The following is a 23,086-nucleotide window of genomic DNA, read 5'->3' as shown; positions in this document are numbered from 1 at the left end:
TTGATGCTCTTTAGCATTCAGTGTGATTTTGGAATGGCTGGTACTGGTTGATCCTTTCTATGTGTAGTGCCTCTTTTAGGAGCTCTTGTAAAGCAGGCCTGGTGGTGACAAAATCTCTGAGTACTTGCTTGTTCGCAAAGGATTTTATTTTTCCTTCACTTCTGAAGCTCAGTTTGGCTGGATATGAAATTCTGGGTTGAAAGTTCTTTTCTTTAAGAATGTTGAATATCGGCCCCCACTCTCTTCTGGCTTGTAGTGTTTCTGCCGAGAGATCTGCTGTGAGTCTGATGGGCTTCCCTTTGTGGGTGACCCAACCTTTCTCTCTGGCTGCCCTTAGTATTCTCTCCTTTATTTCAACCCTATTGAATCTGACGATTATGTGCCTTGGGGTTGCTCTTCTTGCGGAATATCTTTGTGGTGTTCTCTGAATTTCCTGCAATTGAGTGTTGGCCTGTCTTGCTAGGTGGGGGAAATTTTCCTGGATGATGTCCTGAAGTGTATTTTCCAGCTTGGATTCATTCTCTTCGTCCCCTTCTGGTACACCGATCAAACGTAGGTTAGGTCTTTTCACATAGTCCCACATTTCTTGGAGACTTTGTTCATTCCTTTTTGCGCTTTTTTCTCTAATCTTGGTTTCTCGTTTTATTTCATTGAGTTGGTCTTCGACTTCAGATATTCTTTCTTCTGCTTGGTCAATTCGGCTATTGAAACTTGTGCATGCTTCGCGAAGTTCTCGTATTGTGTTTTTCAGCTCCTTTAATTCATTCATATTCCTCTCTAAGTTATCCATTCTTGTTATCATTTCCTCGAATCTTTTTTCAAATCTTTTTTCAAGGTTCTTAGTTTCTTTGCATTGATTTAATACATGATCTTTTAGCTCACAAAAGTTTCTCATTATCCATCTTCTGAAGTCTAATTCTGTCATTTCGTCGCAGTCATTCTCCGTCCAGCTTTGTTCCCTTGCTGGTGAGGAGTTTTGGTCCTTTCTAGGAGGCGATGTGTTCTGGTTTCGGGTGTTTTCCTCCTTTATGTGCTGGTTTCTTCCCATCTTTGTGGATTTGTCCGCTGGTCGTCTGCGTAGTTGCTGACTTTTAATTGGGTCTCTGAGTGGACACCCTGAATGTTGATGATGAAGTATTTCTGTTGCTTGGTTTTCCTTCTACCTGTCTAGCCCCTTCGCTGTACGACTGCTGAGGTCCGCTCCAGACCCTGCTTGTCTGGGGTGCACCTCTAGCAGCTGTGGCACAGCGAGGGATGCTACCAGTTTCTTTTTTGGCTATCTTTGTCCCAGGATGATGCCTGCCTAACGTCAGTCTTTTGGATATAGAGGGGTCAGGGAGCTGCTTGAGGAGACAGTTTGTACTTTATAGGGGCTTAATTGCTGAGCTGTGAGCTCTGTTGTTCATTCAGGGCTGTTAGGCTGCTATGTTTGATTCTGCTGCAACAGAGCTCATTAAAAAAACCCTTTTTTTCTCAAATGCTCTGTGTTGAGGGGTTTGGGCTTTATTTTTGGATGTCCGTTGAGGTCCTGCCCAGCTAGGACGCAGACTAGCCACTGTTTGCCTGCCGAGGCTCTGCCCTGCCGTTGTGAGGCTCGCCCTGGCTCTGCTGTTCTGCTGTTCTCCGCCACGCCCTGTGGCAGAGTCTCTCTGTTGTAGCGGGTTGCCTCGGCCACGGCAGGCTGAGTCAGCAGTGGGCGTGTATCTCAGTAGGGACGGGTTGCATCGGTAATGGTGGCCACCCCTCCCCCTCAGATCGTCTCGGCCATCTGCACGGGGCTTGATTGAAATCGCGGTTTTGTTCGTCCCACTGGGCCAACCCTAACGCTCTGTCCCGGCAATCCCCTGGGCTGGCCCACTGTCCAAGTCTAGCTCAGTCTCAAGTCCCACCCTCTCACGTCTCCGGTTGCCGGTTCAACGGGGCACCCAGACAAGCACGCCCTGTGGGGAGCACTGGGTAGGGCCGGCCGCCGCCACCCCGGCTGCCGGCTTCGCCAGGCGGAATATCTGCCTGGCGTCCCGCGTCTCCTCTTCACTTGGGAATTTCCCCGTTCCGTGGGCAACAAAGATCAGTCTGGAAATGCAGCTCAGACTCACCTCTCCGCGGACACGAGAACTCCAATCCTGGGTTGTTCTCACAGCGCCATCTTGAGTCACAATCTATAACATTATTCTTAATAGTTATATTCACAGGCTTATTGGCAACTTGAATTTCAATTACTTGTTTGTGTGGATTATGGTTTTTTCTTTTGAGATGGAGTTTCGCTCTTGTTACCCAGGCTGGAGTGCAATGGCGTGATCTTGGCTCACCACAACCTCCGCCTCCTGGGTTCAGGCAATTCTCCTGCCTCAGCCTCCTGAGTAGCCGGGATTATAGGCATGTGCCACCATGCCCAGCTAATTTTTTGTATTTTTATTAGAGACGGGGTTTCACCATGTGATTGTTTTTTAAAGTGTTGAATTGTATAGTACTTTTGAGGTATAAACAATATACTTAATATACTCCATAATGTATATAGAATAGGTTTCTATTAGGCTGTATGTTTGAAACATTTTTTCTCTTATGAGAATATTAATTTAGTATGAATATAAGTAATTCAGCCAGTATGCTTTTTTAAAAAAAACAAATAAAAAAACCTCGCCTTTCAGTTTTCTGGGTTAAGTAAAATGTAGTCTAAGAATATTTTACATTAAAGGTTTGGTTTGTCTGAAGTTTTCTGAGTTGTTGATTGAGATGCAGTTACTTAAAAGCATAAGGGGAGAAATTTTTTTTACTTCTTGTTAGGTCTGATTTAACTTGATACTTTTATCTTCCTTAAGTAAAGCATACCGATAATTTTGGCTTTTTGATTTTAGCTGCAAAAGTTCATTTTCTTTCTTTATGTATTTGGATGGCAATCATATGTATCTCTAGTTTACAGGAGATAAATATTAATTTTAAAAAGTTGGGTCTTTTTGGGGACATGTTGAGTTGGAGATGGTGTTCAGGTCAAAACTGTTTCTAGTCTTTTGGCCATTTAGTAATCTGATAACTTCTTTCAAAGAGTAGCTATTTCAGCTCATCATTTAAACAGAGCCCACATTGTTGTGTGTGGTTATTGGAGGTTGTTGGGGTTTTTATTGGCTTGTTTTAAAAAAAAAATGAGTAGCCCCCTACCTAACTGCCAGAATACAAATTTTAACTAGGCCAGTAGAAGTTGGGATTATTTTCATTTCACATAGCCCCTACTATTTGAATTTTGTCTCTCTGTGAATGTACCTCTTGGCTAGCTAGAGTTGGCCAGTTTTCAATGATGATGGCAGAAATTAGAAATTCAGATCTCGAGAGTCCCAGAGTCCGCGCCCTGTGCCGGCGCAATGAAGATCTGGAGCTCGGAGCACGCCTTCGGGTGAGGCCAGGCTGCCGGTCGCGGTGGGGCTGCCCGGACGCCGGCTCCTGCTCCCGAGCTCGGCTGGGGCGGCCCGGAAAAGGTCAGACCTTAGAGCGGGCCTCGCCCAGCCCCCAACCCGCCCCTGTAGTTCCCAGACCGCAGCCTTCACGTCCTGGTGAGAGGTTCGCCCCGCCCCGGGACTGCGGGTTGGAGGTCTGGGCGAGGAGCTCGGGTGGGCGCAGGGACCTGGCAGCCGGCACTGAGGCCCTGCTGGTGGTCGGGAGCCGGGGCGGCCAGAGCCGGGGGTCTGGGGCTCACTGCTCTCCTGGGCGCCGGGGGTTGGGGGCCGGGCAGGGGAGAGACCTGCAAGCCAGCGCCATTGCTGGGGTTGTCATAAACCTTTAGCGAGTTTCAACTGAGGGCCCGCGGTGGCCTGTGAGCTCCAGAGGAAGCTAAGGGGAAGAAGGCATTTGGGGGGCCCTGGTCCTCAACTTACTTATAGGCACGGAAGGCCTCCAAGCCAGCGTGGGAAACCGTGGAACTGTTTAAAAATGTTCACCAGGCACACGGATGGAAATAGAGGTCATTATCTTAAGTGAAGCCAGGCCCAGAAAGACAAGTATCGCATGGCCTCACACAAACACGTGCTCCGAGCTCCACGGGGCGCGGACTCTGGGACTCTTCCGGCCTGGCGGCTTCTGACTCCTAAGTGGATGCTAAAAAATGTGTTCACATGGATGGAGAGAGTGGAACGTCAGAGGAGAGAGACTCTGAAGGGTGAGGGGGTAAGAGCAGGGGGGATGATGAGAGATTGGTTAATGGGTGCAAGGCACCTTCCTGGGTAGTGCATACCCTAGAAGCCCTGATTTGATCACTACACAATCTATTCCTGTAATGAAACTGCACATGTACTCCATAAATTTGTGCAAATAAAAAGAAGTGTCTTCCTGACCTGAAAAAAAAAAAGAAAAAAAAAGAAATTCAGATCTGTTTTTTTTCCATTGTTATGTTGTATGCTTAAAGGATGGGTCTGTATTTTTATTTACCTTTCTGGTCCTTGTCCATTTTTGATGCCCGTTAGTCTGGATAAAACTGTTAGACAGGAGCCAGGACTTTTAAGAATCTTTTTGTTTACAGATGGGGAGACAGTAACATTAACATTCATAATAAAACATTCTTAATGCTGATAAGCAGTATGGAGACTAGCTACGTTTGGGACACTGGTAGTTATTTTTTAAGTGTAGTTTACTTCCAGATGTCTTGTAGAATTTATGCTTAGTATCTCAAAAATGTACGCAAAATAGGAAAGGCATGCTTATTTATACATGGGCATACTCTTGTGTTCTAATGGCAAACCAACCTTTAAATTATGTTGTTTTTCTAGAAAAGAAACTTCTTAGGCAACTGCGTGGGGAAAGGAATAATATAAAAGTGATGAAGATGAAGTTTAGAGATTGTGTTTTTATGGCAAGATCTAGTAACAGCATATTAGCATGAGCATTGTAAATTTTGCACCTTTCAAAAAGATATTGGTATGTTTTATATTGAAATCTGCCTAGTGTTATCTTAAAAAACAAAAACGTGGCTAGGTGCTGTGACTCATGTAATTCTAGCACTTTTTGGAGGCTGAAGTGGGAGGACAGTTTGAGCCCAAAATTTTGAGACCAATAAGACCCCACCCATCTCTACAAAAAAACAAAAAAGTAGAAAATGAGCTGGGCATATACACACATATATACACAGGCTAGACATGGTGGCTCATGCCTGTCATCCCAGCCCTTTGGGAGGCCGAGGTGGGTGGATTACCTGAGGTCATGAGCTCGAGACCAGCCTGAAATGTGATGAAACACCCCATCTCTACTAAAAGTATAAAAATTAGCCCGGTGTGGTGGTGGGCACCTGTAATTCCAGCTACTCAGGAGGCTGAGGCAGGGGAGTATTGCTGGAATCCAGGAGACAGAGGTTGCAGTGAGCCAAGATCATGTCACTGCACTCTAACCTGGGCAATAAAGAGAAACTGCCTCAAAAACAAACACACGGAAACCTCACAACACACACACACACACCCCACCATATTTCTTTGCTGCCTATCTCATTGATTAGTTTTTTATTGAGTACATAAGAATAGAAGTTCTTAATTTAAACCTTATTGAAAAAAAAAACTTTTTGAGAACCTGTTTTTAAAACTACTCTTCATGGAGATTGACTATTTTGGGTCTTTTGGTCCAAGAAAATGAAATTAATATTTTATTCTTTGGTATGAGGGAGGAGGGAGAGTCGTCAGTCTAGTGTTATTTAAGATATGTATGTTTAGGAGGGGCAGAAGTCATTACAAGATTATAATTAGGAAAATTTAAGTTTCCATAAGGAAGTATGAATTTCTAGAATATCTTTTATTTCCATTTGATTTAGGCATTGCTATTGAGGACACTGATCTGGGGCAAGGTGTCAGGGAGAAAAGAGTCAGAAAAGGACACGGATACACCTTACCACACACACACACCACAGTGCACACAACTCACAGTAAAACCATGCACCACAAACACTTCACAACCACATTCCACAATACACACCCCTCACAGGTACACTCCACAGTGCACAATTCTCACACGGACAAACACCACGTACCACACACACTCCCCCCACACACTTCATAGTACACACACCTCACACACACCACTCACCACACACACACTGCAGTTTACACTTTATACATACAGCACTAAACACACACTCCACAGTGCACATGCCTCTCAAAGATACACAGCACTCACCACACACACACTCCAAAGTGCACACACCTCACCTCGCACCACACACACTCCACAGAGCACACACCTTACACAGACACCACACAACACACGACACACTCCACAGTGAACACAACTCAGACACACTAGAGTACACACACATTTCAGTCCACTCACCACACACTTCACATTCTACACACGAGACACACGCCACTCAGCACACACACCACACAGCGCACACACCTCACAGAATCTCACCATGCACCACACACACTTCACCTTCACATTTCACAATACACACCCCTCACACTCCACAGTTTACATTTCTCACACCATCCACCACAAACACCCCACACCCACTCCATAGTGCACACACCTCAGACACCACTCACCACACATACAGTGCTTAGTTGACACACCTCATACAGAAACACAATTCAACACACATTCCACAGTGCACACACCTCTCAAAGGCACCACACATATTTGAGTGCACACACCTCACAGACATGAACTACACACACAACAGAGCACATAGCTCACACAGACATACACCATGCAACACAGATACCACACTCAGTGAACAAAACTCAGACACACACCACACCACACATTACACAGTGCACACACCTTTCAGACACACTCCACTTACCACACACACTCCACAGTGCACACCCCACAGACACAAACCACTCATCACACACATACTCAAGTTTACACACCTCAGACGGACACACACCACTCACCAAACATGCAACCTTTATGGCACAGGCACCTCGCACAGAAACCACACACCATATACATTTCACAAGCACACTCCACAATACACACCCCTCACACAAACACTCCGCAGTGCACAATTTTCACTGACACTATCCACACACACTGTACTGTTTACACACCTCATACAAACATACCAGTCAGCACACACTCCACAGTGCACACACTTCTCTAAAACACAGCACTCACCACAAACACACTCCACAGTGCACACACCTCAGACACACACCACGGGCCACACACTTTACAAAGCACACATGTTACACACCACACAACACACATGACACAATCCCCAGTCAAAACTCAGACACACCACACATGCACACTACACAGCGCACACATTTTTCACAGACATAATCCACTCACCACCCACTCTGCAGTCTACAAACAAGACACACAGCACTCAGAACACACACCACAGTGCACACTCACCTCACATGAAACCTCACCACCCAACACACACTTCGTATCCACAATACACAACCCTAATGGAGGCATGCTCCACAGTGCACACATCTCACACAAACACCATGCACCACAGTCTCCACACAGACTCCATAGTGCACACACCTCAGTCACACACCTCTCCACACACTGCAGTTTACACACATACAGACACAACACACAAACTCCATAGTGCACACAGCTCTCAAAGACACAGCACTCATCACAAACACTGCACAGTTCACACACCTCAGACACAAACCACGCACCACACTCAACAGAGCTCATATCTCACACACACCTCGCAACACACTTGACACACCACAGTGAACACAACTCAGACACATCACACTACACAGAGCACACACCTCACATAGACACATTACCGCACACACACCACAGCACATGCTTCTCACACTCACCACACACCACACACACTTCACAACCACTCCACAATACACAGCCCTCAGACTCCGCAGTGCACAATTTTCACACACACACCATGCACCACACACGTTCCCCACCATAGTGCACACATTTCACACACACACCACACCACACTGCAGTTTACACGCCTCATACAGACACACCACTCCACACACCACACTGCACACACCTCAGACACCCACCACTCCACACTCCACAGTGTTCACACATCACAGACATACCAGACAGCACACACTCCACAGAGCAAACACCTTACACAGACACCATGCAACACACTCCCAACACTCCATAGTGAACACAACTCAGACACACCACACACAGTGCACACACCTTTCACAATGTACACACTCCACAGGGCACACACCATGCAGACACACCACTCACCACACAACCACACCCCACAGTACACACACCTCAAACTCACCACGTGCCACACATCACAACCACACTGCATTTTTCCCACAGACACATTCCACATTGCAAATTTCTCACACACATGATGCACCGTATACACTGCCCACACAGTATAGTGCACACACCACACACACCACTGATCACACACTGCAATGCACACCTTATACAGACACACACCACTTTACACACGCATACTCCACAGTGCATACGCCCCTCAGAAACACCACTTCATAGTTTACACACCTCACAGACACACCTCGCACCACACACACACTCAGCACACACCTCACACAGACGCAACACTCCCAACACACTCCACAGTAAACACAAGTCACCATACAGCACACACACATATTCCACTGTGCACACCTCCCACACACAACACATGCTCCAACACTCTAGAGTGAACACAACTCAGACACATCATACACCAGACACTACACAGTGCACACACCTTTCACAGACACAGTCCACTCACCACACACTTCACAATTCACAATGCACACCACTCACCTCAGACACATATTCCACAGTGCACACCCCTCAGACACACACCACTCACCACAGGCACACCACAGCACACACACCTCACACAGAAACTCACCACGCACTACACTACACACACCTCACACAGTCCACAGTGCATAATTCTGACACACCACACACTTTCCAAACACTCCATAGTGCACACATCTCACTAAACACCAAGCACACACACACTACAGTTTTTACAAATACACCACTCAACACACACTCCACACTGCACACCTCTCAAAGACACACACCACTCAACACCCACCACAGTGCACACACCTCACAGACATATCACGTACCACACACCACAAAGCACACACCTCAGACACACCATGAAACACACCACACACGCTCAACATTGAGCACAACTCACACACCACACACTACACAGTGCATACACTTTTCACAGACACTCCACAGTGCACTCACCACACACACACCACTCACACAAACACACCACACCGAGCTCACACAGGAACTCACCATACACCATACATACTTCAATACCACACTCAATATACTCTTACACATACACACTCCACTGTACACTTCTCACACACACCACACATTACACACTCCCCACACATACAACAGTGCACACCTCACACCCCACTCACACTCCACAGTGCACACACCTCACATACACCATGCACCAGTAAACAGAGCACACACCTCACACGCCACTCCACAAACACTGCAGTGAACACTCACACCTCACACATACCACTCATTCCACACACACTCCTCAGTGCACACACCTTACATGGACACACACCACTCACCACACACACTGCAGCACATACACCTCACAAACTCACCACGCACTTCACACATTTTACAACCACACTCAATACACCACACATGCTACACAATGCACACACCTTTCTCAGACACTCCACTCACCGCACACACTCCACCCACAGACTTTACAGTGCTCACACCAGACACATACCACACAGACACAGGGCACACACCTAACAGAAACTCAAGACACACCACACATACTTCACAAGCACACTCCACAATGCACACCTCACACAGACACTGCACAGTGCATACTTCCTACAGGCAATAGGCACCACACACTCCATTCTGCATACACCTCACACACTTAAACACACTGCAGTTTCCACACCTCATACACACAGTCAATATACAAACTCCACAGTGCACACCCCTTTCAAGGACATACACCACTCAAAACGCACTCCATAGTGCACACACCTCAGACACCACACACCACAAACTGTGCAGAGCACACCTCACACACACCAAGCAATGCACACCACACCTCAGTGAACCCAAGACACATACAGCACACACAATTCACAATGCACACCATTCACACACAATCCACGCACTCCACAGGGCACACCACACATACACCACTCACCACACATTCCACAGCGAAGACACCTCAAAACACGCACCACAAACACTTCACAACCACACTCCAAAACACACTCCACAGTGCACACTTCTCAGACACACCACCCACACGCTTCATAGTGCAGACTAACACCAGTCAACACACACTGCTGCACACCTCAGACACACCACTCACTCCGCAAGTGCACACACCTCACACAGGCACACACTATGCTATCCACACTCACACTCCAGTAAACACAACTCACACCACACACCACAGACTACACAGTACACACATCTTTCAGACACACTCCACTCACCACACACTCCACACACAAACTCCAGAGTGCACACACCACAGACACACAACGCACCATACCACAGCACACACACCTCACACAAACTTACCATACACCAAACGCACTTCACAACCACACTCCACAATACACATTTTTTCACACATTCCACAGTGCAAACTTCTCACACAAACAGACCCAGCACAACACACACTTTCCACATATACTTCCTAACGCACACACCTCACACAGACACACAGCACTCACTTCACCGTTTACACACCTCACACAGACACACCTCAGCACACAATCCATAGTGCACCCACCTTTCAATGACACACCCCACTCACCACACACACTCCAGTGTACACACCTGAAAGACAAACACCATGCACCAAACACTCCACAGAACACATACTTCACACAGATACACCATGCAGCACACTCCACACAGTGAAAACACCACATAGCACACACTACAGTGCACACACCTTAGTCACTCTTCACTCACTGCACACTTTACAAACACTCGTGTTCACAGAACAGACACCACTCATCACACACACATATTCCAGTGCACACCACTCATCACAAACACAACAGAGTGCACATGCCTCTAAAACCATGCACCACACTTCACAACCACACTTACAATACACACTTCTCACACAGCCACACTCCACAGTGTACTTTCCACACACACCATGCACCACACACACTTTACACTATAGTGCACACACATCACACAAACACCACTCACCACACACTTCACAGTTTAAACAACAGACAACCCACTCACACTCCACAGTGCACACACCTCTCAAAGACACACATGACTCATCACACACTGTACAGTGCACACACCTGACACCATGTATCACACTGCAGAGAACACACACCTCACACACACCATGCAACACATACCCCAAAGTGAACACAACTCACCACACACCACACACTACACAGTGCGCACATCTTTTACAGACACACTTCAGTCACAACACATACTCATTGCACACACCTCACATGGACACACCCCACACCACACACAATACAGTGCAGACACCTCACAAACACACACTTCACAACCACACTCCACAATACACACCCCTCACACTCCATAGTGCACACTTCTAACACCCAAACCACACACCACACACACCTCACACTCCATAGTGCACATTTTACACCAATCACCACACACTGCACAGCTTACACACCTCATACACTTACCTCTTAATACCCACACACTCCACAGTGCACACACCTCAGACATGCCACTTAACACACTCCACAGTGCACCACACAGACCCACAACACGCAACACACACTCCAGAGCACACACACAGACAACCATGCAACACACTGCACACACACTTCACAGTGAACAGAACTCAGACACAGCAGACACTCAGTACACAGTGCACACACCTTTCAGACACTTCACTCACCACACAAACTCCACACACTCCACAGTGAACATACCACAGACACTACTCACCACATAGCAGGTAACACCTCACAGACACCCACCGTGCAACACACTCCACAGTTTACACCTCAGACACACCACAAACCACACAGCACACACCTTTTACAGACACTCCACTCACTGTACACACCACACACTCCACAGTGCGCATACCACACACCACGCACCACACACAAACTAAGCACATACCTCACACAACCATGCAACACACCACACACACTGTGGTGAACACAACTTAGAAACCACACACTTCACAATGTACACACTTTTCACACAAACACACCACTCACCACACACTGCAAAGCTTACACATTTTATAGACACACCCCCATCACAGACATACTCCACAGTGCACACATCTCTCAAAAACACAATTTAACACCACAGTACACACACCTCACAGATGCACACCACTCACCCTACACACACTTCAGTGCACACCCCTCATACACAGCTTACCACACAGTCCACAGTGCACACAGCACAGACACACACCACACACACACTTCACAGCGCAATAACCTCACAGAGGCACACACCACTCACCACACACACACATTCCTCAGTGAACACTACACAAAAACCATGCACCAAAGACAGTTCACACATGCTCCAAAATACACACCTCTCAGACGCACATCCCTCACCCACAAACCACACACAATTCAGAGCACACACATTAGACACACACCACACACTCCATTGCGCAGACCAAACGAGAAACACACCTCGCATTACACACTTCACACACATGCCACAATACACACTGCTCAGACACTTCACAGTGCACACACCTCACACGCAACTCACCCCACACACTCCACAGTGCACGCACCTCACTCAGACACAAACCACACACCACACTACACACATCTTTGAGACAACTCCACTCACGATGCACTCCTTTCATAATGCACACATGCAGACACTACTCACCACACACATTTCTTAGTGCACACCTCTCACAGACCCATGCCACTCACCACACACACACTGCACAGTGCACATACCTATCAAAGATACACACTACTGACCACACTCCACAGTGCACTTCACACAGAAACAAACCATGTACTGCACACAGTTCACACATGCACTCCAAAATACTTCTCAGACATTCCTCACCACCCACACCACACAATCCACAGAGCATACACATCAGACACCACTCACCACACACCGTCATTTCACAGTGCACACACCACACAGACACACCACTCACCACACACACTTTGCATGCATCACAAACACCACACAACACACACTACACATTGCATACAACTCACACAGATGCACACCACTCACAGCAGCACACACTCCACAGTTCACACCTCACACAGACACCACACACGCTGCACAGTGCACATAGCTATCAAAGACACACCACTCAACACACACTCAACAGTGCACACACCTCAAACACACACCACTCCACACACCCAAACTCCACAGTGCACACACCTCACACCATGCACCACACTCCACAGAGCGAACCCCTCACACATGAAATACAATCCACACTCCATAGTGAACACACCTCACACAAACCACACATTACACACTACACAGTGCAGTGGCCTTACGCAAACTCCACTCACCACACTTCACACACTCCACAGTGCACACACAGGCACACTACACACCAGACACTCCACAGTGCACACACCTCACAGAGACACATCACTCAACACACTGCACAGTGCAAATACCTCTCAAAGATACACATCACTCAACACACTCCACAGTGCACACACCTCTGACACTCCACTAACCACACATTCCACAATGCACACACCTCACAGACACCACTCACCACACTTCACAGTGCACACTCCTCAGAGGAACACACCACGTACCACACACACTCCACAGTGCACACTCCTGACACACCACTCATCATACACTCCACAGTGCACACTTCACACATGACTCACCTCACATTCCACAGTGCACACACCTCATAGACATGCCATGCACCACACTCCACAGAGCAGACACCTCACAGACGCATTATGAAACCACACTCCACAGTGAACGCACCTCAGACACAAACCACACATCACACACACTACACAGTGCACTGACCTTTCACAAACTCCACTCACCACACACTCTTCACATAATCCACAGTGCACACACACACTGACACTACACACCACACTCCACAGTGCACACACCTCAGACACCACTCACCACACACTGCACAGTGCAAATATCTCTCAAAGATACACACCACTCAACACACTCCACAGTGCACACACCTCTCACACCTAACCACACACTCCACAGTGCACACTCCTTAGAGGAACACACCATGTACCACACACACTTCAGTGTATACACATCATACACCACTCCCCACACATTCCACAGTGCACACACTTCACACACACCACACACTTCACAATACACAGCCCTTACACAGACATTCCACTCAACACACACTCCACACACACTTCACTGTCCTCAAACCTCAGACTAACACCACACACAAACACTTCACAGTGCTCACACCTCTTGCAGTCAGAAACCACTCACTACACAGTGCACACCCCTCAGACATACCACTCACATCACACATTCCACAGTGCACACCTCATACACACCATGCAGCACACACTCCACAGAGCACACAACTCATAGACACACCACACAACACACACTTGACACTCCACTGTGAACACACCTCAGACGCACCACATACACTACACAGTGCACACACCTTTCACAGACTGCAGTCACCATACTCCACGCACACACTCCACAGTGCACACACCACACAGACACCACTCACCACAGTCCAAAGTGCACACACCTCACTCAGAAACAACCCACTCACCACACACACTCCACAGTGCACACCTCATACAGGCACACGGCACTCAACACACCACATTTACACACCTCAGACACACCACTCACCACACACACTTCACATTGCACACACCTCACAGGGACACACCACTCAACACTCCACAGTGCACACACCTCACAGGGACACACCACTCACACCACAGTGCACACACATCACAGACACGCTGCTCACCACACACACTCCATGGTGCATACACATAACGCAGACAAGCACCACTCACCACGCACACATTCCACAGTGCACAGCACACTGACACACCACTCACCACACACCAGTGCACACACCACACAGAAACAGACCTCACAACAAAAACAGTTCACACCACTCATTACCCACACACTGCAGCACACACATTTCAAATGAGCACATTACACACAACAGTTTGCACATACACTTTACAATGCACACCTCACACACTACAGTGCACACGTCACACAGTCACACCATGCACCAGACTCTACACACCAGTGTACACGCCTCACACACACTTTGCACCACACTCCCCACACACTCCACAGTACACACACCACTCAAAACACTCCAAAGCACACACACTCCACACACATCTCACAGACACACAAAAGGCTCCACACTACACACCTCACATAGACACACACCACTCACCACACAATCCACAGTGAACATCGCTCACACAGGCACACGCTCACCACACTGCAGTGCAGACAGCTCACAGACACTACTCACCACACACACTCCACAGTTTACACACCTCACACCACCACTGCACACACTTCACAGTGCACACACCTCACAGACACACACCACTCATCACAATCCACAGTGAACATCCCTCACACAGGTACACACCACTCACCACACGCACTCCAGTGCACACAGCTCAGACACACACCACTCACCACTGACACATTCCACAGTACACACAGCTCACACTCCTCACACACCAGAGTGTACACACCTCACACAGACACACACCACTCACTACACACACTCCACAGTGCACACACCTCACACAAACACCACTCACCATTTGCACACACTCCACAGTGTACACACCTCACAGACACACTGGGCACCACACACTCCACAGTGTTCACACCTCACAAAAACAACACTCGCCAAACTGACTCGAGTGCACACACTTCAGAGACGCACACCACTCAACACATTTCACAGTGCACACACCTCACAGACACACACCCTTCACCACACACAAACACTCCACTGTGCATGCACCTCACAGACCCACACCATTTACCTCACACACCACGCACTACATACAGTCCAGAGCAAACATTTCCCACAGACACACCATGTAACTCACTTTAAAAACACACTCCAAAGTGAACACATTTGACACACATCACATCACAGTGCACACAGCTTTCACAGACCCACTCCACTCACCACACATTCCACACACACACTACACAGTGCACACACTACACAGACACACAACTCACCACACACATACTCCACTGTTCACACCACTCAAAAAGACACACGTCACCAAACACACTGCAGAGTGCACACACCTCTCAAAGGCACACAACACACTTCACAGTGCACCCACCTCTCAAAGATACACACCACTCACCACATACCCACTTCACAGTGCACACACTTCAGGCAGACACACCACTCACACACTCCACAGTTCACACACCACACAGGAACCCACCATGCACCACACACACTCCACAGTGCACATACCTCACACAGACTAACCACTCACTGTAAACACAAACTCCACAGTGCACACACCACACACACACCATGCACCACATACACTACTCACACCACAGTGCACACCCCCACACACCACTCACCACACACTCCACAGTGCACACACCTCATGCAAACACACCACCACACACCACACACATTTCACAATACTCAAACTGCACAGTGCACACTCCACACAGGCACATACTATGCACCACACCCCACACACACTCCATAGTGCACACACCTCAAAGACACACACCACTCACCACAACCACTCTCCAAGTGCACATGCCTCAGACACACACCACTTACCACGCACTCACTGCACAGTGCACACACCTTATACAGACACATACCACTAAACACACTCCACAGTGCACACACTTTTCAAAGACACACCACTCACCACAAACATGCTCCAAGTGCACACACCTCACAAAGCCACACACTACTCACCACACACGCACTCCACAGTGCACATACCTCACATAGAAAAACGCCACTCACCACAACCACGCTTTCCACATTGCACACATCTCACGCAGAAAGACACCACACAAAACACATTGCACAGTGTGAAACCTCAGACACCACTCATCACACACACACTCCCCATGCAGACACCTCACAAGATCCAGACTAACCACAGACACACACTGCAGTGCACACACCTTACACAGACCACTCACCACACACACACTTCACAGTGCACACACCTCACACACGACACACACTTCACACACCACAATACACAGCCCTTACTCAGACACATGCCACTCATGACACGTTCCACACACTCCACAGTCCTCAAAACTCAGACTTAACACCACTGACCACACACACACACACCACGGTGCTCACACGTCTCGTCACACACCACGGAAGACACACACACACACTACACAGTGCATACCCCTCACATCGACACACACACAAACCACACTGCACAATGCACACCTCTCAAAGGCACACACTAAACACACTCCACAGTGCACACACCTCTCAAAGACACACCACACACTCTACAGTGCACAAACCTCACACAAGACACACACCCCTCACCACACACACACACTCTGCATTTTTCTCCTAGACCAATTCATGTTTCTAAAAAATGTAAAAACTGAAAATTCTCTGTTGATTCATGTTTTATAGGCAACCGCATTATTGTTGAAACAAGACTACAAAGGAGGAGAAATGATGTTGAAGTCAGCACTGGCTTTAGCTATCAAAGTGCTAAATAAGACCATGGATGTTAGTTAACTGTTTGCTGAGAAAGGTAATTCATATTCTCTCCTTTAATTCACTCCATTAGACCGAGTGAGTTAGGTTTTAATGTGTTATCCTAGTTCATTGAAACAGCCGCCCTATGAATTAGGTAGTGTTATTCCTGTCTTCTAACTGAGGACACTAAGACTTACTGAAGGTAAGTGAGTTGACCGAGATCAACATTGGTAAATTGTGGACACACTATTCTCAATACTCACAGAGAGAGATCCTGCACCGTGCTACTTTTAGTTAAGTTATCAAATCTTCTCATCAGTGATATCTTTGCTTGTATGTGTGATAAAACATATGCATGTAGTTACATATTTTACATAGGTTTGGTATTCTTTAACAGAGATACAAAATGTACATGGGTTGTGATACCCTCTTTATTCTTTTGAATCTACTAATCTCATTTTAAGCTTATGTTAGCAATTCCAAATACTTTGTTCAAGATTTCAGGCCAGGTGCGGTGGCTCATGCCTATAATCCCAGTACTTTGGGAGGCTGAGGTGGGCAGATCACCTGAGGTTGGGAGTTTGAGACAAGCCTGACAAACATGGAGAAACCCTGTCTACTAAAAGTACAAAAAGTTAGCATGGTAGCGTGTGCCTGTAATCCCAGCTACTTGGGAGGCTGAGGCAGGAGAATCGCTTGAACCTGGAAGGTGGAGGTTGCAGTGAGCCAAGACAAGATCACAACATTGCACTCCAGCCCAGGCAACAAGAGTGAAACTGTTTCAAAAAAAGAATATTTCAACTGGGCATGGTGGCTCACTCCTGTAACTCCAACACTTTGGGAGGCCAAGGTGGGCAGATCACCTGAGGCCATGAGTTCAAGACCAGCCTGGCCAACATGGTGAAGCCCTGTCTCTACTTCTGAAATACAAAAATTAGCCTGACTTGGTGGTGCACACCTGTAATCCCAGCTATTCGGGAGGCTGAGGCAGGAGAATCACTTAAACTTGGGAGGCAGAGGTAGAGGCTACAGTGAGTCGAGATTGTGCCACTGCACTCCAGCCTGGGTGACAGAGACTCCATCTCAAAAATAAAAAATATTTCTAAATGTTTTTAAGAAATTATGGTAAATTAACATGTCACTTTAGATTAGGACAGTTTAGCTCCTGGTGTTCCTTAGAAAATGCCACTTATGGCCAGGTGCACTGGCCAACACCTGTAACCCCAGAACTTTGGGAGACGAAGGTGGGTGGATTACCCGAGGTCAGGAGTTTTAGACCAGCCTGGCCAACATGGTGAAACCTCGTCTCTAGTAAAAATACAAAAAATTAGCCAGGCATGGTGGTGCATGCCTGTAATCCCAGCTATTCAGGAGGCTGAGGCAGGAGAATTGCTTGAACCTGGGAGGCAGAAGTTGCAGTGAGCCAAGATTGTGCCACTGCACTTCAGCCTGGGCAACAAGAGCGAAACTCTGTCTCAACAAAAAAAAAGAAAAAGAAAGAAAATGCCATTTACATACAGATTGCCCTCTGTTGTCTTCTTCCACCCAATTTCAAGGAGACACTACTCAATTTCCCTAGTACAAAACAATTCCTTCCCCTTTGGCTTTTAGTCTGCTTTTCTTGGCCATTTCATGCCTTTTTTTGTTCTGTTTTTGAGACAGTCTCACTCTGTCACCCAGGCTGGAGTGCAGTGGCGTGATCTCAGTTCACTGCAATCTCTGTCTCCCAGGTTCAAGTAATTCTCCTGCCTCAGCCTCCTGAGTAGCTGGGACTACAGGTGCCCACCACCATGCCCAGCTAATTTTTTTTGTATTTTTAGTAGAGACAGCGTTTCACCATGTTAGACAGGGTGACCTCAATCTCCTGACCTCATGATCCACCTGCCTTGGCCTCCCAAATTGCAGGTATTACAGGTGTGAGCCACTGCACCCAGCCTGTTTTTTTTAAAGACTTGAAAGTCCATAAAAAATATGTTATTACCAGTTGAAGATTCTGAAATTGTGGTTCCTTCTGATCAGCCCAGCTAATAGCAGGCCAGCAATAGCAATCGTTCAATTATGCTTTTTCTAAGGGAGTGACAAAATGGCTGCTAAGAAAGTTGCAATCGGTGAGGTGAAGATATTTAAGTAAAAATTGTAATTAAAACATTACAAGATCAAAGGCATTTTGTTCTCATAGAAGGGAATAATAACAACATTAAGCCTAAAACATAGGAGAGTGCTGAACTAAGGTTCAAATGATGTAATGAGCAGAAACTGAGTGTTAAGTTTCTCTGCTAAGTATGCCTGCCTGCCTGCAATACAAGTAAACGTATGTGTTTGTTTTTAGTGGAAATTGCAACACTAACAAGAAAGAATGAAAAGATGGTAATCAGAAGTTCTCAAACAAAAAGAAGTTGAACAGTTGATCAAAAAACATCAGGAAGAAGAAGCTAAAGCTGGGCCTGAGAAGAAAGAAAAAGAACAGAAAGAAAAGGATAAATAGACAAAATCAGAGATTCGGTTACTCATTTGGGGCACCGTTTCTGTGTAAAAGCTGTCCTGCTCTTCCAAACTAAGAAGGCTTTGACTTTTTTTTAACTGGTACAGTGGGAAACTAGGACATTACATACTGAATTGGGTCTTTATCATTACTGTTTAAATACTTTATTGTAATGATGAGGGTCACTTTCTGTGGACATCTTAATCTTCCACACACATCCCCCTTTTTTGGAATAAAATTTGGAAAATAGAAATGAAGGAATAAATTCTCTGTAGCAGCAATTGTTACATATACAAAACTGACAGGGCGAGTACCTTCTTTTCGTGCTTTACGCACACTGTGGCTTACACTCCTTTCCCGAAAGGGCACATTCGTCAGGCTGGCCAGATTATTCATCTCTGTCTCCAGGGATTGGTTTGAGGATGAACACGTGGGCTGAGCAAAGCCAGGATTGATGTGTGGATATGAGGATCTCGCAGCTAGGACTGAGGCTGCCCACCAAGCTGCATGGAAGATGAGGTGTAGGAGAAGTTAAGACCACAGAGGAAAAGTGAAACCAAGAGATGAGAACCATTACTGTTGGCTGAAGAGAGCTCCGTTGCTGGGTTTTTTTCAACATGAGTTCCCTTGGGATTCTGTGGCTTCGTGATAGAAGTGATACAGGGCAGTGCTACTTAACGTGTAGCCATAGTGCTCGAGCATCACCTGCACAGATTCTGGTGTCCCATCTGAGATCTGCGTTAATACCTCTGAGGGTGGAACCCAGTAATATCTTTTAACAAGCTTTGCATGTGATTCTTAGGAATGCTAAATAAAGCTTTAAGAACTTTTTGTTACACATTAGTTTAGAATCACCTAGCAAGCTTTTGCAACTTGTAATGCCATTTCAACTCAAGCTCTGTGGTGGAACTCAGTAACATTTTTTTAAACTCTTCAGGTGATTTTCATCAGCCAGGATGAGAACCCACGCACTGAGCCATCGTTTGCCCTTCTCTCGGCTGTTGTCAATCAGATATGGTATTCCAGCTTAATTCTTCATTGCAGATTTTCTTAATGCAGCTTCTGGCTGGGCACGGTGGCTCATGCCTGTAATCCCCACACTTTGGGAGGCCAAGGCAGGCAGATCATGAGGTCAAGAGATTGAGACCATCCTGGCCATAGTGAAACCCTGTCTCTACTAAAAATACAAAAATTAGCCAGGCGTGGTGGCACGCACCTGTGGTCCCAGCTACTCGGGAGGCTGAGGCAGAAGAATTGCTTGAACCCAGGAGGCAGAGGTTGTAGTGAGCCGAGATTGTGCCACTACACTCCAGCCTGGCGACAGAGCAAGACTGTCGGGGGGAAAAAAAATGCAGCCTCCTGTAGTTTTCTTTACAGACTAAGGTATTTCTGAGTCCTCTTTGCAGCACTTTTTTGAACTTCTAAATTACTTTTATACTCTGTACAGCTGGTTCGTGTTATTTGTGGTAGTTGTGTTCTAAAAAGTCACCACCACAAAAGCTAAGTTAGCAAATACTGAACTTTTGCACCTAGGGAACGCACTGCGTTAGGGTCCTAAAAGCCACTGGTCACATTTTTATCAACGGATTAGTACATAATCTGTTTTGTGTGTGTGTTACTACCTAAAGACACCTTATTTAATGCATGTAATGTATATTGTGGATTCATTAATATAGAACTCAGCCAACAACTCTTTACCTCAATCTTTGTTTTGTTTTTTGAGACTGGGTCTTGCTCTGTCACCCAGGCTGTAGTGCAGTGGTGTGATCATAGTTCACTGCAGGCTCAAGTGATCCTCCTGCCTCAACCTCCCAAGGTGCTGACATCACAGCCCTCTTATGCTTAGGAACAAATACTAAATAGCATTTTTTTTGTAAAGACAGCGAGCAGGGAAGGGCTCATGTTTTCCATGCTGGTATCAAACTCCCAGCCTCAAGTGATCCTCCTGCCTCAACCTCCCACAGTGCTGACATCACAGCCCTCTTGTGCCTAGGAATGTTAAACAGCACTTCAGTGCTACACCTGGGTGCCATTTTAAATAGTAAAATCACTAAGAAAAATACAAAAATAAATGGCACAAGATAGACTACAAGAACACATTTATAGTGTGAGAGCTGAAACTACAGTGTCACTTTGTTCAACCTCAGCTGGGAACATGTGCCTCTCTGGGTACTCAAAACTTTCACCACTCTGCATGTCAGCAAATGACTAAATACCACAAGTATTGGTTTGTGGGTTACATGTACATTTTATGAGAATGAAATTTTGCAAGTTCACAAGTACAGAATTGGCAAGTAATGAAGATGAATGGCACACCTTCACCCTCCAGTCTTGCTACACCCAGAGGTGGATGTAATAAGTCCTGTTATCTCCGTCTCCAGACTGTCGCCAGAATCCAGCCACTTTCCACTGCAGGAAGGCTGTTCTGATTCACCATTCTCTCACTTGGACTATTGCAGCAGCCTCCTAAATGGTCTTCCTGCTTCCTCTTCATTTTCTACTGTCAATTCTCGAGCAGCAGCCACAGTGATCCTTTCAAAATGTAAAACTGCTACTACTGCACAGTCTTTGCTCAAAACTCTGCAATGGCTTTCCATCTTGCTCAGTAAAAGTCAAATTGTTTGCACTGGTTCATGAGGTACCCCGCATTCTGCCCCCGTGCTACGTTTTCTGCCATGTGCTTCCTTTCTCATTCCCTGACTGTGCCAAGCCTCCCTGGCATCACTTGCTAATGCTTCTGTCTTGGGAATGCTCTTCCTGGGTATCTATTGCCCACTGCCTCGTCTCTAGGTCTCTGCTTGCATGTCACCTTTTTTGGGCTACTTCTGTGAAGCAGTAACCTCTTTCCCCTGCACATTCACATTTTCTGCTCCCCCTACCCTGCTGAGTTTTTCTTCGTA

The 23,086-nt window shown here is 46.7% G+C and overlaps 1 long non-coding RNA gene across 2 annotated transcripts in view; it reads left to right on the top strand.

Moving 5' to 3' along the window:
* Positions 1-20,439, top strand: part of LOC128931215 (uncharacterized) — a 75,487-nt gene extending 55,048 nt beyond the window's left edge. For both annotated transcript variants that reach the window (XR_013528824.1, XR_013528825.1), the window contains 2 exons: positions 17,636-17,759; positions 20,034-20,439. This is a non-coding gene — a long non-coding RNA (uncharacterized LOC128931215). The remainder of the gene's footprint in view (positions 1-17,635; positions 17,760-20,033) is intronic.
* Positions 20,440-23,086: the final 2,647 nt, after the last annotated feature.

Source organism: Callithrix jacchus, chromosome 17 (assembly GCF_049354715.1).
Source record: "Callithrix jacchus isolate 240 chromosome 17, calJac240_pri, whole genome shotgun sequence".
In the NCBI taxonomy this organism is placed as follows: Eukaryota; Metazoa; Chordata; class Mammalia; order Primates; family Cebidae; genus Callithrix; species Callithrix jacchus.
This window is presented reverse-complemented; position numbering and strand designations above follow the sequence as displayed.